The sequence below is a fragment of the Oncorhynchus kisutch genome, linkage group LG20, assembly GCF_002021735.2.
Source record: "Oncorhynchus kisutch isolate 150728-3 linkage group LG20, Okis_V2, whole genome shotgun sequence".
Lineage (NCBI taxonomy): Eukaryota > Metazoa > Chordata > Actinopteri > Salmoniformes > Salmonidae > Oncorhynchus > Oncorhynchus kisutch.
The window spans coordinates 48,999,874-49,018,958 of record NC_034193.2 but is presented as its reverse complement, the minus strand read 5'-3'; positions in this window follow the sequence as shown (position 1 = coordinate 49,018,958).

The following is a 19,085-nucleotide window of genomic DNA, read 5'->3' as shown; positions in this document are numbered from 1 at the left end:
TAGCATAACCTCTGTCACAGTGAGAATAAGACCTTAAAACAAGAGATAGCTGTTATGTAGACTAGGGTTTTGCTGTTAGCTACAGCACAGTGCAATCAACACCTCTCTCTCTCTCTCTCTCTCTCTCTCTCTCTCTCTCTCTCTCTCTCTCTCTCTCTCTCTTTCTCCCCATCATTAACACTCAGCATGGCTGTTTGCATATCCGTCAACACCTTGCAATATAGATAATGTGGTCCACCAAACAGTGTTAGTATACTTGAGGGGTGTAGTACATACAGTGGCTTGCAAAAGTATTCACCCCCTTGGCATTTTTCCTATCTTGTTGCCTTACAACCTGGAATTAAAATAGTTTTTGGGGGGGTTTGTATCATTTGATTTACACAACATGCCTGCCACTTTGAAGACAAGAAATAAGACAAAAAAATATATAGAAATTGAGCGTGCATAACTATTCACCCCCCAAAGTCAATGCTTTGTAGAGCCACCTGTTGCAGCAATTACAGCTGCAAGTCTCTTGGGTTAATTCTCTATAAGGTTGGCACATCTAGCCACTGGGACTTTTGCCCATTCTTCAAGGAAAAACTGCTCCAGCTCCTTCAACTTGGATGGGTTCCGCTGGTGTACAGCAATCTTTAAGTCATACCACAGATTCTCAATTGGATTGAGGTCTGGGCTTTGACTAGGCCATTCCAAGACATTTAAATGTTTCCCCTTAAACCACTTGAGTGTTGCTTTAGCAGTATGCTTAGGGTCATTGTCCTGCTGGAAGGTGAACCTCCGTCCCAGTCTGAAATCCCTGGAAGACTGAAACAGGTTTCCCTCAAAAATTTCCCCACATTTAGTGTCACGCATAATTCATTCAATTCTGACCAGTTTCCCAGTCCCTGTCAATGAAAAACATCAGCACAGCATGATGCTGCCACCACCATGCTTCACTGTGGGGATGGTATTCTCGGGGTGATGAGAGGTGCTGCGTTTGCGCCAGACATAGCGTTTTCCTTGATGGCCAAAAAAATCAATTTTAGTCTCATCTGACCAGAGTACCTTCTTCCACATGTTTGGGGAGACTCCCACATGCCTTTTGGCGAACGCCAAATGTGTTTGCTTAGTTATTTCTTTAAGGAACAGCCACTCTTCCATAAATCCCAGCTCTGTGGAGTATACGGCTTCTGTCCTATGGACAGATACTCCAATCTCCGCTGTGGAGCTTCTTTGGACTCTTTTTTACCTCTCTCATGAATGCCCTCCTTGCCTGGTTCATGAGTTTTGGTGGGCAGCCCTCTCTTGGCAGTGTCACGGATCCCTCCGGAACTGTCATTACACACACCTGGTCCCTATTCCCATTTGATTAGTAATTGTATAAGTGTACCCTTTGTTCACCATTTTCCGGTCAATTATTGTTACTATGTCCGTTGGGGTATGTGAGTACCTGTGCTGTGTGGTATGGCCCTTCGTGCCCTTGTGGATTGGACAGATGATTACGGATCTCGTCCCGTGTGTTAATCATTGTGCGTTGTGTTATTTATTTGAGGTACTCCTCACTCTTTTGTTTGGGTTTCAACCCTGTGTTTTGTACAGTCAGTACAGGTGCCGCATGCCGTATTTTTGGGGTATAATGAAAAAAACTATCACGCATTCCTGCGTCTGTCTTTATTTAACTAATTATGTGACTTCTGAAGGTAATTGGTTGCACCAGATCTTATTTAGAGCCTTCACAGCAAAGGGGGTGAATACATATACAAGTTTTTTTTTAAATTTCACTTCACCAATTTGGACTATTTTGTGTATGCCCATTACATGAAATCCAAATGAAAATCAATTTAAATTACAGGTTGTGATGCACCAAAATAGGAAAACTGCCAAGGGGGATGAATACTTTTGAAGGCATTGTAAACTTGACTCTCTCTCTTTTTTGTCCCCCCCTTCCTTCTTTCCCCAAAAGCTTATTAAAATGGTACATGGGTTATGTTTGAAAAGCTGAAGATACCTGACAATAGTACCACATCGTTGTTTTATTATTTTGTTTTAAGCCTTCCCCAAATCACAGCCCTAACCTTAACCACTCAGAATGAATGCCAAAACTGTTAACCTTTGAGTCGTGTAACCATGCGGAATTAACCCTGTAACCATGCGGAATGAATGCGTAAAAAACAGACGTTCATCGATAATACGTAGAATTTCGCAGTGGAAATTATGAGATCTTGTTGTATACTGTTACAGTAACAATCATCAAATAAAATAAAATAAACGTTATTGGTCACATACACATGGTTAAAATGTGTTAATGTGAGTGTAGCGAAATGCTTGTGTTTCTAGTTCCAACAGTGCAGTAATATCTAACAAGTAATCTAACAATTCCACAACAACGATTTAATACACACAATGTAAAGGGATGGAATAAGAATACGCACATATAAATATATGGATGAGTGATGGCTGAGTGGCATAGGCAAGATGCAATAGATGGTATAAAATACAGTATATACATTGGAGATGAGTTATGAAGATGTGTACATTATTAGAGTGGCATTATTTAAAGTGACTACTGATCCATTTATTAAAGTGGCCAATGATTGAGTCTGTATGTAGGCAGCAGCCTCTCTGTGTAAGTGATGGCTGTTTAACAGTCTGATGGCCTTGAGATAGAAGCTGTTTTTCAGTCTCTCGGTCCCAGCCTTGATGCACCTGTACTGACCTTGCCTTCTGGATGGTAGCGGAGTGAACAGGCAGTGGCTCGGGTGGTTGTTGTCCTTGATGATCTTTTTGGCCGTCCTGTGACTTTGGGTGCTGTAGGTGTCCTGCAGGGCAGGTAGTTTGCCAAAGGTGATACTTTGTGCAGACCGCACTACCCTCTGGATAGCCTTGCGGTTGAGGGCGGTGCAGTTTCTGTACCAGGCGGTGATACAGCCCGACAGGATGATCTCGATTGTACATCTGTAAAAGTTTGTGAGGGATTTAGGTGACAAGCCACATCTCTTCAGCCTCCTGACGTTGAAGAGGGGCTGTTGCGCCTTCTTCACCAAACAGTCTGTGTGGGTGGACCATTTCAGTTTGTCCGTGATGTTTATGCCAAGGAACTTAAAACCTTCCACCTTCTCCACTACTGTCCCGTTGATGTGGATAGGGGAGTGCTCCCTCTGCTGTTTGCTTTGTTCTTTATTTTGTTGACGTTGAGTTATAGGTTGTATTCCTGACACCACACTCCAAGTGCCCTCACCTCCTCCCTGTAGGCTGTCTTGTCGTTGTTGGTAATCAAGCCCACTACTGCTGCGTCGTCTGCAAGCTTGATGATTGACTTGAAGGCGTGCATGGCCACGCAGTCATGGGTGAACAGGAAGTACAGGAGGGGGTTGAGCATGCACCCTTGTGGGGATCCAGTGTTGAGGATCCACGAAGTGGAGATGTTGTTTCCTACCTTCACTACCTGGGGGCTCGTCAGAAAGTCCAGGACTCAATTGCACAGGACGGGGTTGAGACCCAGGGCCTCAAGCTTAATGATGAGCTTGGAGGGTACTTTGGTGTTGAATGCTGAGCTGTAGTCATTGAACAGTATTCTTACATGGGTATTCCTCTTGTCCAGATGGGATAGGGCAGTGTGTAGTGTGATGGCAATCGCAACATCTGTGGACCTGTTGGGGAGGTATGCAAACTAAAGTTGGTCTAGGGTGGCAGGTAAGGTAGAGGTGATATGATTCTTGACTAGCCTCTCAAAGCACTTCATGATGACAGAAGTGAGTGCTACGAGGCGGTCATTTAGTTCAGTTATCTATGCCTTCTTTGTTACAGGAACAATGGTGTTATATCCTTCCTGTTTGGCCCTGTCCGGGGGTGTCCTCGGATGGGGCCACAGTGTCTCCTGACCCCTCCTGTCTCAGCCTCCAGTATTTATGCTGCAGTAGTTTATGTGTCGGGGGGCTGGGGTCAGTTTGTTATATCTGGAGTACTTCTCCTGTCCTATTCGGTGTCCTGTGTGAATCTAAGTGTGCGTTCTCTAATTCTCTCCTTCTCTCTTTCTTTCTCTCTCTCGGAGGACCTGAGCCCTAGGACCATGCCCCAGGACTACCTGACATGATGACTCCTTGCTGTCCCCAGTCCACCTGGCCATGCTGCTGTTCCAGTTTCAACTGACCTGAGCCCTAGGACCATGCCCCAGGACTACCTGCCATGATGACTCCTTGCTGTCCCCAGTCTACCTGGCCATGCTGCTGCTCCAGTTTCAACTTCCACCTGACTGTGCTGCTGCTCTAGTTTCAACTGTTCTGCCTTATTATTATTCGACCATGCTGGTCATTTATGAACATTGAACATCTTGACCATGTTCTGTTATAATCTCCACCCGGCACAGCCAGAAGAGGACTGGCCACCCCACATAGCCTGGTTCCTCTCTAGGTTTCTTCCTAGGTATTGGCCTTTCTAGGGAGTTTTTCCTAGCCACCGTGCTTCTACACCTGCATTGCTTGCTGTTTGGGGTTTTGGGCTGGGTTTCTGTACAGCACTTTGGGATATCAGCTGATGTACGAAGGGCTATATAAATAAATTTGATTTGAAAAATAAATACATTTGATTTGATTTGGTGCCATCTTGAAGTGAGGACAGCAGACTCAGATAGGGAGCGATTGAATATGTCTGTAAACACACCAGCCAGCTGGTCTGCACATGCTCTGAGGACGCAGCTAGGGATGCCGTCGGGGCCAGCAGCCTTGCGAGGGTTAACACGTTTAAATGTATTACTCAATTCGGCCACGGAGAAGGAGAGGGGGGGCCCGCAGTACTTGGTTTCTTTTTGTTGTCCGTAATTGCCAAGAGACCCTGCCACATAGGTCTCGTGTCTGAGCAGTTGAATTGCTACTCCACTTTGTCCCATATGGAATGCAGCCTAACAGTGACTATTCTGAATAATGCTACATCTCTTCTCACACATACAGTACAGTCTGTTGTAGTAGCTACATGACTAGCCTATCAGTGATATACTTACAGGCAGCACACCACAGCCACCCCAGTAGCCTGCTCATAGCAACAGGACATGTCAGTGGTTGGTGCATATAGCCAGGCCACATTATGAAGAGCGAGTGTGAGCATTGGGGGTGTTAATCAGGTATCTAATTCACACTTCTCCCACTGTCCTGCTGCTGCTCCTCTGCTTCCGCTCCTCCTCCCCTCCTCCCCTCCTCCCCCTTCCTGAAGGCCTCTGTGGGGAGGCTAACCTAAACCTCTAACACACGCACGCACACACACACCTTCCATCTGATCGCCCACCTCCCCTCAGCCCTTTAGGTCCCTCCTCCAGCGAGTGAAAACACACTTTGATAATTTCATCAGATCGTTTGCCTGGTAGATACGCCTTAGGCTTTTCCCATTACCCCCGGCTACCTTGACCCAGATAAAGAGGGAGGGAGAGAGAGAGGGAGGAGAGTGCTCTGCTGTTTGTCCAGGCATGGATGGACTGGGGTTTTGAAAAGCACACACACCCATGCATATGCAGTTTTTTTAGGCTTGCAGGAGCGCATGCATGCAATTATGTACTCACGTCTGCATGCAGGCACACGCACACACACACACACACACAAACACACACACACACAAACACACACACACACACACACACAGCATGAATCATTAGAACGTGATGTAGATACAGTGCGTGTACAGTACATGTAAAATGATGGACTCTTCCACCTACATGAGGCTACTCTACATGGGGTTTAGTCGACCCAGCTTCTGTCTCCTCCCCTGGGGACAGCAGGCGGATGGAGGGACAGATAGATGAGTGAGGGAAGAGGATGATTCACAGGCACGTGCGCTCGACGAGAGCGAGAGCTTGCCATGACCCCAGAGTGATGCAGGTGAAGAGAGAGCATGCCATGACCACAGAGTGATGCAGGTGAAGAGAGAGCATGCCATGACCCCAGAGTGATGCAGGTGAAGAGAGAGCATGCCATGACCCCAGAGTGATGCAGGTGAAGAGAGAGCATGCCATGACCCCAGAGTGATGCAGGTGAAGAGAGAGCATGCCATGACCCCAGAGTGATGCAGGTGAAGAGAGAGCATGCCATAACCCCAGAGTGATGCAGCTGAAGAGAGAGCATGCCATGACCCCAGAGTGATGCAGGTGAAGAGAGAGCATGCCATGACCCCAGAGTGATGCAGGTGAAGAGAGAGCATGCCATGACCCCAGAGTGATGCAGGTGAAGAGAGAGCATGCCATGACCCCAGAGTGATGCAGGTGAAGAGAGAGCATGCCATGACCCCAGAGTGATGCAAGTGAAGAGAGAGCATGCCATGACCCCAGAGTGATGCAGGTGAAGAGAGAGCATGCCATAACCCCAGAGTGATGCAGCTGAAGAGAGAGCATGCCATGACCCCAGAGTGATGCAGGTGAAGAGAGAGCATGCCATGACCCCAGAGTGATGCAGCTGAAGAGAGAGCATGCCATGACCCCAGAGTGATGCAGGTGAAGAGAGAGCATGCCATGACCCCAGAGTGATGAAGCTGAAGAGTGAGCAGGCTGAAGCCTCAGGTAAACATATGGTCAAACAGCGCTCCCTCTGCCTCTCAACAAAACCTAGAAAACAACCACGGGTTGTAGAGCACAGTATCATGTTGTTTTACCTTGTTTTTACCTACTTGATTTATTCATTTGTTTATCAGCTGATTTCTTTACTCGTCCGTGTATGACTGACTATACAGTACATGGATGGGTTACAGTTATATGTACTTTATGTACGGTGCTATTTTAAATGTTATCATTATCGCATAAGGTGATGTATTAGGATCATGTTCTAGTTTGAAACATCTATTTCTTGTTTATCCGTCTGTTTCAACTGGTGAATGTGCTTATGCATCCACATGTTACACAATCAGTCATATTACACAACATCTTATTTCGGGATCTATTTGTTCAGATTCATCCTTCCTCTAGTGGTCTACCCGTTATGTACAGTATGTTTGTGTATTCCACTATCATACTGATCTGAGGAGTGGATATAATATAACTCCATCAGACTGTCTTCAGTTGCTGGCATCTAAACGGAACCTGGGCTGCGTCCCAAATAGCACCCGATCCCCTATGCAGTGCACTTCTTTTGACCGTGTAGGGAGTAGGGGGAGCATTTCTGGGATGTAGGCCTGGTCTCTCTCTAAGATTTAACACCAGAGACAAACATGGACTGAGTTGTTTTTATCTTGTAAAACAACCTCCAGCTATGAGCATAACAGATATTAGATACGTTATATTTTGAGATGATGCTCGAATGATGATCCTCAATCTACCCAAGGGCGAGAGCATGTGCTTGGCTTTCATATCTCTATTTCCACTTTCAATCAAGCGATACTAGAAAGTCACACTCGGCCAGTACTCTTAGGCCAGCGTTGGGCGAGAGGCGGGCTGCGAGTGCATGTATGTGCGTGTGTGGGTGTACGTGCGTGTGTGTGTGTGTGTGGGCGTACGTGCGTGTGTGTGTTTGGGCGTACGTGCGTGTGTGTGTGTGTGTGTGGGCGTACGTGCATGTGTGCGTGTGTGTGGGCGTACGTGCGTGCGTGTGGCCGTACGTGCGTGTATTTGTGTGTGGGCGTAAGTGCGTGTGTGTGTGTGTGTGTGGGCGTACGTGCGTGTGTGTGTGTGTGGGCGTACGTGCGTGTGTGTGTGTGGGCGTACGTGCGTGTGTGTGTGGGCGTACGTGTGTGTGTGTGCGTGTGTGTGTGTGTGTGGGCGTACGTGCGTGTGTGTGTGGGCGTACGTACCTGTGCGTGGATGTGTGGGCGTACGTGCGTGTGCGTGTGTGTGCGTGTGTGGGCGTATGTGCGTGTGTGTGTGCGTGTGGGCGTACGTGCGTGTGCGTGTGTGGGCGTACGTGCGTGTGTGTGTGGGTGTACGTGCGTGTGCGTGTGTGTGTGTGGGTGTACGTGCGTGTTCATGTGTGTGTGTGTGTGTGGGCGTATGTGCTAGTGCGTGTGTGTGTGTGTGGGCGTGTGTGTGTGTGGGCGTACGTGCGTGTGCGTGTGTGTGTGTGGCTGTACGTGCGTGTGTGTGTGCGTGTGGGCGTACGTGCGTGTGTGTGTGTGTGGGCGTACGTGCGTGTGTGTGTGTGTGGGCGTGTGTGTGTGTGGGCGTACATGCGTGTGTGTGTGTGGGCGTACGTGCGTGTGCGTGTGTGTGTGTGTTGGCGTACGTGCGTGTGCGTGTGTGTGTGGGCGTACGTGCGTGTGCGTGTGTGTATGGGCGTACGTGCGCGTGTGTGTGGGCGTACGTGCGTGTGTGTGTGTGTGGGCGTACGTGCGTGTGCGTGTGTGTGTGTGGGTGTACGTGCGTGTGTGTGTGTGTGGGTGTACGTGCTAGTGCGTGTGTGTGTGTGTGTGTGTGTGTGGGCGTGTGTGTGTGTGTGGGCGTACGTGCGTGTGCGTGTGTGTGTGTGGCCGTACGTGCGTGTGTGTGTGTGGGCGTACGTGCGTGTGTGTGTGTGTGTTGGCGTACGTGCGTGTGTGTGTGTGTGGGCGTGTGTGTGTGTGGGCGTACATGCGTGTGTGTGTGGGCGTACGTGCGTGTGCGTGTGTATGTGTGTGTGTTGGCGTACGTGCGTGTGCGCGTGTGTGTGGGCGTACGTGCGTCTGCGTGTGTGTGTGTGTGTGTGTGTGTGTGTGTGTGTGTGGGCGTACGTGCGTGTGCGTGTGTGTGTGTGTGGGCGTACGTGCGTGTGTGTGTGTGGGCGTATGTGCGTGTGCGTGTGTGTGTGTGTGGGCGTACGTGCGTGTGTGTGTGTGTGGGCGTACATACGTGTGTGTGTGGGCGTACGTGCGTGTGCGTGTGTATGTGTGTGTGTTGGCGTACGTGCGTGTGCGCGTGTGTGTGGGCGTACGTGCGTCTGCGTGTGTGTGTGTGTGTGTGTGTGTGGGCGTACGTGCGTGTGCGTGTGTGTGTGTGTGGGCGTACGTGCGTGTGTGTGTGTGGGCGTATGTGCGTGTGCGTGTGTGTGTGTGTGGGCGTACGTGCGTGTGTGTGTGTGTGGGCGTACATGCGTGTGCATGTGCTTTACAGATTGTCCGTCAAAGAGCAAAAGAACATGTGGAATTCAACACTCAAGGACAAGAGAGCACTTTTGTTCCAAATCAATTACACTCCTCCATAACTTTACCTTGGTCTCTATATTCTTCATTGTCACATTTCCCTTTCATTTGTGGACAACGTGTGATTTTTTCTCACTGAGGAGTAACAGTACAGAGGTTTGGGAACCGGGAAGTGAAGGGAGAACGAAGGAAGGAGATGTATTACCTTGAAGTTTGATTGGATGAAATCTATGGTTCGGTATTTTACTGTCAGTCAGAGTTGAATTGTGTTTTAAAATCGGGATCTTTGCTTTCATTTCTATTCACTTTGACTGTTGTGTCCAGTTAGAAACATGATCAAAACGCCGACCGAGTTGGTGCTTCGACACCTTTTGCAAAGTTGACAGTTTCTTTATGTTCGTTCTGTCACTGTCACTGTCACTGCACGTCTTCGGAGAGGAAGGCAGCTCATGGGAAACGGAAAGGTTGTAACGTGATTCTATACGGACGGTTTACGTACGTGAAATATCTCAGTGGAAAACGAATGGCCATAGAGAAGAAGTAAGGTATTTCGTGCCCTCCGCTGTTAACGTGTTTCAAGTGTGCTGAGATGATAAGACGGGAACACGTTAATGAACAAGCAGCCATAGTGTTCCACGAGATAATTACTAACAAGAACAAGCAGCCATAGTGTTCCATGAGATAAATACTAACAAGAACAAGCAGCCATAGTGTTCCATGAGATAAATACTAACAAGAACAAGCAGCCATAGTGTTCCACGAGATAAATACTAACAAGAACAAGCAGCCGTAGTGTTCCATGAGATAAATACTAACAAGAACAAGCAGCCATAGTGTTCCATGAGATAAATACTAACAAGAACAAGCAGCCATAGTGTTCCATGAGATAAAGACTAACAAGAACAAGCAGCCATAGTGTTCCACGAGATAAATACTAACAAGAACAAGCAGCCATAGTGTTCCATGAGATAAATACTAACAAGAACAAGCAGCCATAGTGTTCCACGAGATAAATACTAACAAGAACAAGCAGCCATAGTGTTCCATGAGATAAAGACTAACAAGAACAAGCAGCCATAGTGTTCCACGAGATAAATACTAACAAGAACAAGCAGCCATAGTGTTCCATGAGATAAAGACTAACATGCTGAGATGACGAGACAGGAACACGTTAATGAACAAGCAGCCATAGTGTTCCACGAGATAAATACTAACAAGAACAAGCAGCCATAGTGTCCCATGAGATAAATACTAACAAGAACAAGCAGCCATAGTGTTCCATGAGATAAAGACTAACAAGAACAAGCAGCCATAGTGTTCCATGAGATAAATACTAACAAGAACAAGCAGCCATAGTGTTCCATGAGATAAATACTAACAAGAACAAGCAGCCATAGTGTTCCACGAGATAAATACTAACAAGAACAAGCAGCCATAGTGTTCCACGAGATAAATACTAACAAGAACAAGCAGCCATAGTGTTCCATGAGATAAAGACTAACATGCTGAGATGACGAGACAGGAACACGTTAATGAACGAGCAGCCATAGTGTTCCACGAGATAAATACTAAGAAGAACAAGCAGCCATAGTGTTCCATGAGATAAATACTAAGAAGAACAAGCAGCCATAGTGTTCCATGAGATAAATACTAAGAAGAACAAGCAGCCATAGTGTTCCATGAGATAAAGACTAACAAGAACAAGCAGCCATAGTGTTCCATGAGATAAAGACTAAGAAGAACAAGCAGCCATAGTGTTCCATGAGATAAAGACTAACAAGAACAAGCAGCCATAGTGTTCCATGAGATAAAGACTAAGAAGAACAAGCAGCCATAGTGTTCCACGAGATAAATACTAAGAAGAACAAGCAGCCATAGTGTTCCACGAGATAAATACTAAGAAGAACAAGCAGCCATAGTGTTCCATGAGATAAATACTAACAAGAACAAGCAGCCATAGTGTTCCATGAGATAAATACTAAGAAGAACAAGCAGCCATAGTGTTCCATGAGATAAATACTAAGAAGAACAAGCAGCCATAGTGTTCCATGAGATAAATACTAAGAAGAACAAGCAGCCATAGTGTTCCATGAGATAAATACTAACAAGAACAAGCAGCCATAGTGTTCCACGAGATAAATACTAACATGCTGAGACGTCACCTTTGGACTGTTGCTGTATGTTATTATCCCATGTACTGTAATGAACAGGTCATTTCATGTCAAGGGGTTACGAGTTTTAACATGGGGGACGGGAGTGGTGAAATCAGATAGTTGAATGTTTTATGGCCTGGGAAACTGTGTGTTGTTTAAACTGACATGATGTAACTCTCTTGACAAGAAACATGTCACAGGACCATATAAGGATGACTGGTGGAGAATAGCACATTATGTAATTGACAGCAATAAGAGAAAGGAAACTCACTCTATTTACAGTCCAGTTTGACCTGTGACCAGTGACAGAACTGGCAAGGTGCTGCTATACTATCACCCTTTCGACTTCAGGTTTCTTGTTACCCCCGCGGCCCTCTGTCTGCGACCTACACTACAGTGTATCTATCCCATGAGTCTCTCTGGCAGCCCTGAACTCTCCATAGGACACATCCAGAGATCTCTCTATTCATACATCAACACAGCCCGGCAGAACAATCATCTTCCATCGTCCTGTTTTCTCTCTCTGTCATTGTGACCCAGCCCAACCATCCGGGGTTGGCGGCTAGTTCTCCCCGCTCCGCCACCGCCACGCGCTAACGTGCACAGCATTGCATTCTTGACTAAACGTGCATAAAAACAAATTAAACGGGCCCATACAATTTGCGTGGAGACGTGTGCAGCCAGCCAGCAAATAGATGTCATTCCCAAACCAAGGTTACTCACCATGGTACTGAGGCTGGAAGTGTAAGATTGATGTCGGCAGCACATGCTGTGCTGAGCTCTGCAGGCCACTTTAGGAATCTGAAGCACCACAGATCTGGCTAGACTTGACGGGGGGAATATAAAATATACTTAGTAATACGTCAACTGTCTTGTCAAGTTGGTCTAGACTTTGGTGGACTTGAACTTGATGAAGAAGTCGGTTTTTCGTGCAGCGATTGGCGCAAATGATGCTAATGGTTTACCCTTCGGATAAAAATGACGTACATCAGAATTGTAAATAAATTATATGCCAACTAATGTACAGGAAATAAACAAGTAATTTATTTTAAGCCTCCCTACAGTAAATAAAACGTACTTACACCCTTTCCTGTACAGTATACAGTATACTGTAGTGAAGTCGTATAGGACCTTGGTAGTATACAGTATACTGTAGTGAAGTCGTATAGGACCTTGGTAGTATACAGTATACTGTAGTGAAGTCGTATAGGACCTTGGTGGTGTGCAGTATACTGTAGTGAAGTCGTATAGGACCTTGGTGGTGTGCAGTATACTGTAGTGAAGTCATATAGGACCTTGGTGGTGTGCAGTATACTGTAGTGAAGTCATATAGGACCTTGGTAGTGTGCAGTATACTGTAGTGAAGTCGTATAGGACCTTGGTGGTGTGCAGTATACTGTAGTGAAGTCATATAGGACCTTGGTGGTGTGCAGTATACTGTAGTGAAGTCATATAGGACCTTGGTGGTGTGCAGTATACTGTAGTGAAGTCGTATAGGACCTTGGTAGTGTACAGTATACTGTAGTGAAGTCATATAGGACCTTTGTGGTGTACAGTATACTGTAGTGAAGTCGTATAGGACCTTGGTAGTGTGCAGTATACTGTAGTGAAGTCGTATAGGACCTTGGTGGTGTGCAGTATACTGTAGTGAAGTCATATAGGACCTTGGTAGTGTGCAGTATACTGTAGTGAAGTTGTATAGGACCTTCGTAGTGTGCACTATACTGTAGTGAAGTCGTATAGGACCTTGGTAGTGTGCAGTATACTGTAGTGAAGTCGTATAGGACCTTGGTGGTGTGCAGTATACTGTAGTGAAGTCGTATAGGATCTTGGTAGTGTGCAGTATACTGTAGTGAAGTCATATAGGACCTTGGTAGTGTGCAGTATACTGTAGTGAAGTCGTATAGGACCTTGGTGGTGTGCAGTATACTGTAGTGAAGTCGTATAGGACCTTGGTGGTGTGCAGTATACTGAAAGTGAAGTCGTATAGGATCTTGGTGGTGTGCAGTATACTGTAGTGAAGTCGTATAGGACCTTGGTAGTGTGCAGTATACTGTAGTGAAGTCGTATAGGACCTTGGTAGTGTGCAGTATACTGTAGTGAAGTCGTATAGGATCTTGGTAGTGTGCAGTATACTGAAAGTGAAGTCGTATAGGATCTTGGTGGTGTGCAGTATACTGTAGTGAAGTCGTATAGGACCTTGGTAGTGTGCAGTATACTGTAGTGAAGTCATATAGGACCTTGGTGGTGTGCAGTATACTGTAGTGAAGTCGTATAGGACCTTGGTAGTGTGCAGTATACTGTAGTGAAGTCGTATAGGACCTTGGTGGTGTGCAGTATACTGTAGTGAAGTCGTATAGGACCTTGGTAGTGTGCAGTATACTGTAGTGAAGTCGTATAGGACCTTGGTAGTGTGCAGTATACTGTAGTGAGGTCGTATGTAGAATAGGATCTTGGTAGTGTGCAGTATACTGTAGTGAAGTCGTATGTAGAATAGGATCTTGGTGGTGTGCTGTATGTAGAGTAATAGTATCAAATCAAATCAAATCAAATTTATTTATATAGCCCTTCGTACATCAGCTGATATCTCAAAGTGCTGTACAGAAACCCAGCCTAAAACCCCAAACAGCAAGCAATGCAGGTGTAGAAGCACGGTGGCTAGGAAAAACTCCCTAGAAAGGCCAATACCTAGGAAGAAACCTAGAGAGGAACCAGGCTATGTGGGGTGGCCAGTCCTCTTCTGGCTGTGCCGGGTGGAGATTATAACAGAACATGGCCAAGATGTTCAAATGTTCATAAATGACCAGCATGGTCGAATAATAATAAGGCAGAACAGTTGAAACTGGAGCAGCAGCACAGTCAGGTGGAAGTTGAAACTGGAGCAGCAGCATGGCCAGGTGGACTGGGGACAGCAAGGAGTCATCATGTCAGGTAGTCCTGGGGCATGGTCCTAGGGCTCAGGTCAGTTGAAACTGGAACAGCAGCATGGCCAGGTGGACTGGGGACAGCAAGGAGTCATCATGTCAGGTAGTCCTGGGGCATGGTCCTAGGGCTCAGGTCCTCCGAGAGAGAGAAAGAAAGAGAGAAGGAGAGAATTAGAGAACGCACACTTAGATTCACACAGGACACCGAATAGGACAGGAGAAGTACTCCAGATATAACAAACTGACCCCAGCCCCCCGACACATAAACTACTGCAGCATAAATACTGGAGGCTGAGACAGGAGGGGTCAGGAGACACTGTGGCCCCATCCGAGGACACCCCCGGACAGGGCCAAACAGGAAGGATATAACCCCACCCACTTTGCCAAAGCACAGCCCCCACACCACTAGAGGGATATCTTCAACCACCAACTTACCATCCTGAGACAAGGCTGAGTATAGCCCACAAAGATCTCCGCCACGGCACAACCCAAGGGGGGGGGCGCCAACCCAGACAGGATGATAGTAGTATGTATTTAGAATAGACTGCATAGTGAGTAGGGAACCAGTCTAATATCTCCCTGTGCGGGGCTGAGTCAGGCAGGCCGGCCGAGGAGACGATGATGGATCTCAGTGTGCCATGGCTCTATAATAGCGGGACAGAGGAGCATCGGGGTGAAGGACACCCCTCGCCCCTACCCCCCTAATCAGATGCAGATCATGCTAAAAGCTGAAAAGCAGAGGAGCAGATCCCTCTTTCTAAAAGCCCCCAGACCCCTCTATCCTTCTCCTGCCTTCCCCTCCCTCCATCCCTCTATTTCCCCTTCTCCAACGTCCATCGCTCTCTCTTTCTTCTGATTGTCTTAGCGAGCCACACGAGAGGTTTAGTGAACCAAGGAGATGGATGTTGCTAGCCTTTACCACCAAAGATCATACAGGATAAGTGCAGAAGCCTCTCAAGGCTTGTTGATAAAGTATTGATTTCTCTACAGCGAGAGAAAAAGAGAGAGTTTACGAAACCTTCTAGGCAGTGACCTCTTGAGACCTGGGGGTGTGTGTATGAGAGAGAGAGAGAGAGAGAGAGAAAGAAAGAGAGAGAGAGAGTGAAAGAAAGAGAGAGAGAGAGAGAGAGTGAAAGATAGCGAGAGAGCGAGAGAGAATGAAAGAGAGAGACTCATGGCAAATGGAGTGTGTAGAAAACACAAAGGGTAAAATTAAGAAGAAGAAGGATGAACAGACAAGAATGAGGAAGGGGGGGAAGGTAGAACAGGAATTGATTGCGGGCAAATTCACCCGTTAATTGAAGGGACCGATCAATGATTGTGGATGGGAGAATTTGGGGTAAGTGAACAAGGAGGTGACAATGGCTTCAGGCTGAGACTCACAGCATTGGCTAAGGATGAGTTACACAGACACAGCCCAAATCAAATCAAAGTTTATTTGTCGCGTACACAGCAGATTTTAAAGCAGGAGCAGCGAAATGCTTGTATTTCTATCTCCAGCAATGCAGTAAATGTCTAACAGCACAATACTAAAACACAAATAATACTCTCCCTAAACCAGCACCCAACTAACACTCTCTCACACACACCATTCCCTTTGATACCTTGGTCTTTGTACGTCAAGCATCAGAAGAGGCGCGAGAGGACAACCCTGTCTTACCCCTCGACCTAGACGCTTTCTTCCTGTCCTCTTAAATAGAGAGTGGCGGAGAACAATGCATGTGTAGCAGCGGCTAGGTCTAGTTCCAGGGTGACTGACACCAGACAATGTAATTTCCCCCAGGGGTCAAGGGGGCCAGAGAGGGGGCTAGAGGGGCCCGGCCAGCCCAGACAGACACATAGCTCCCAGCTTTCAGCTTTCAAGTCCAGTCTGAAAAGTTTAAGCCCTCCATTCATGGTTCTGCACTTTTCATCTTTATCCCACCTTCTCTTCTCGTTTTCCCCCCATGTCACGGTGTTGACCCTGGCCTTGGCCTGAAGCATCTGTGGCTAATGGAGAGGTAGAGAGGTTAGAGGGTTCATAGTTGAGGGTTGAAGGTGTTGGGTGAAGGGTGGAGGGAGGAGCACCTGAAAAGAGGGGGAAGAGGGTTCATTTGAAAGGGTTCACTTTTTCCTATTTGGAGGGTTCACTTTTGCCCATGTCTGATCGACAGGGCCCCACCTTTCCCTCAAGAGTGTCAAAAAGACTCCTCAAGTATTTAAATGACCAAAGATGTGATGTTTGGTGCTTTCAGAGTAACATATCAAAAGCATGGGTAAATCACGATTCCAGAGCCCCTCTTAGAAAACATGCTTACTGTATATCTAACAGTAGCAGCCTAGCTGTGCATGATCTTGTACGCCAATGTTTTGATATTTTCCAGGCTTTGACGACAGTTAAAGAAGGGAGGGAGGGGTGGAGAACAGCTCGTTCTATTCTATTCTCTCCTACCTTGTTGTCAGGAAATCTAATTTGTACCCTGGTGGACAGAGCCACCTGGTAACGTATGCAGCATGCAAATAGGGCCTCGCTCTCCACTCTCTTTCCCTCTCACTCCCTCTCACTCTCTCTCTCTCTCTCTCTCTCTCTCTCTCTCTCTCGCTCTCTCTCTCTCACCCTCTCTCTCTCTCTCTCTCTCACCCTTTCTCTCTCTGTCTCTGTCTGTCTCTCTCTACCTCTGTCTCTCTCTCTCTCTCTCCCTCTCACACCCTCTGTCTCTCTCTCTCTCTCTCTCTCTCACCCTTTCTCTCTCTGTCTCTCTCTCTACCTCTGTCTCTCTCTCTCTCTTTTCTCTCTCGCTCAGATATTCCGGAGCAGGAAAAAGATTGCCCCGGGAGAATGAATGACATCATTTCTTTGCGCCTCCGGGCGTTCCCGGACCGCCGGGATATTACTCCCACCTCTGACATAGAGGGAGGGTGTTGGTTCTACGCAGACACAATGTTGGGCTTCTATCTCTCACTGCGAGGCAGAAATCATTTGTCTGGCTCATCATCAGATTGCCATGTCAGGTAAAGAAAGCTGAAAAAGGAAAACACGTGCGGAAGTTTATAATAGATGACAAAGAAGAAGATCTGTACTGTGGACTTCCATGGTGTGTGTGTGTGTGTGTGTGTGTGTGTGTGTGTGTGTGTGTGTGTGTGTGTGTGTGTGTGTGTGTGTGTGTGTGTGTGTGTGTGTGTATTTTTATTAGTGTTTATTAGTGTTTGACTCACGCTTGTAGAGATACATGGGGGAAACAATGATAGATAGACTGAGAAGGGAGCGGGAAAACAAATGCAAGAGGAGGAAGCCAGAAAGCCGTTTGGCTCTCGCCCGAACCAAAGCTGCCGCGGCACAGCACCCTTCATTTGGAGCCGTGCATATCACATATCTCAAACGGAATGCATCAATATGTCATCAAAGAAAGCGCTATCTGTCCATCAACGCGGTGGCTTCATCTAGGTGACCCTCTCATATCTCTCCGACTCATCCCTCCACTCTCAGTGTAAGGACAGCAGGGGCCCCTACTTCAAGGACAAAGAAGGCCAGGAATAGCCAGTCCTGTCCTCTCCTGTTTCCAGGCCCTCATATCCACATCTGGTTAATGCATACATCCTATATGAGGTCATGAGGTGGGAATGTGACATGAATGAGGAGTTGGGGGTAGATCTGGGCTGGGGGTTAGCGCTAGCAGCTATCGCTAACATCTAAACAGCTAACGGCTACATTAGAGAGAGAGGAATAGCCTTTTAGCGCTAACAGCTAATAGCTAGCAAAGAAAGGGCACATTCTAGCTAGCAATTCTCCCCTCCTTCATTAGCACATTATGTCATCCCTCCCCGGAGAAACGTAAGGTGCTCTGAGCTAAAGGCACAGTGTGTTTCACCCCTCCAGCCAAGCCTGCCTACAGCCTCTCCAGGTTTAGTTAACATTGAGACGTTATGGGGTCTAGCTGCTCGGGGGGGGGGATCCCTGTGGAAGGTATCAGTGTCCATGTGATACGCTCCGGTCCAGAGAGAGAACAGCCAAGATCAACACAGACGGTTTAGTGCTTAGGATCCAGAGAGGAAATGACAACCTACAGCCACTAGATCTTAGACATTTCCAGGTATTTAGAGCAATTAATCTGTTGAATTCCTTAATGACAATATTATGGCTTTTTGGCTGAGCTGTGTCTGTGTGCCGCTGCGCGCTGCTTGGTTCTCCTCCTCTCTCTCCCTCTCTAGGCTTATAGCCTAGCGGTTAGAGCGTTGGGACAGTAACCGAACAGTTGCTTGTTAGAATCCCTTCGCCGGCAAGGTGAAAAAAATCTGCCGTTCTGCCCTTAATCAAGGCACTTAACTTCCACAACAACTGATTCAGAGGGGTTGGGGTTAAATGCATTCAGTTGTGCAAGTGACTAGGTATCCCCTTCCCTCTCTCTCTTCTACAGAGGTTGTGTGTCTGTCTCACAGTCCACACACACACAAACACACACACTGATGTGACGATGTACTCAAGTGACTAGGTATCCCCTTCCCTCTCTCTCTTCTACAGAGGTTGTGTGTCTGTCTCACAGTCCACACACACACAAACACACACACTGATGTGACGATGTACTCAAGTGACTGTTCTGTACTGTGACACACTGCCACATACTGGTCTCCAGGGGTGCTGCGAGTCTCAGAATAAAGAACTGATCATTGTCAGTCCATCTCTCAATGTTTCTCTCTCCTTTTATGAAGGAAAGAAAACCATAACATTCATGATACATTTTCAGAATTCAAAAACACCTTACAACAACATAGAACATCTAACACATCTGCTCTTAGGGGGCAGAAATAGTACAGATAGACCAGAAAACAATGTTTAGCTCCCCCTTCTATTGGAGAGGATCTGCGGTTTTTCCAAGGTTGACATTCTCTGCCCGAGAAAGACTTCCTCCTCTGTATGTCTCGTTTATAGAGTGATAACTTCATAGCCCCACTGAGGCCAAATGCAACCATG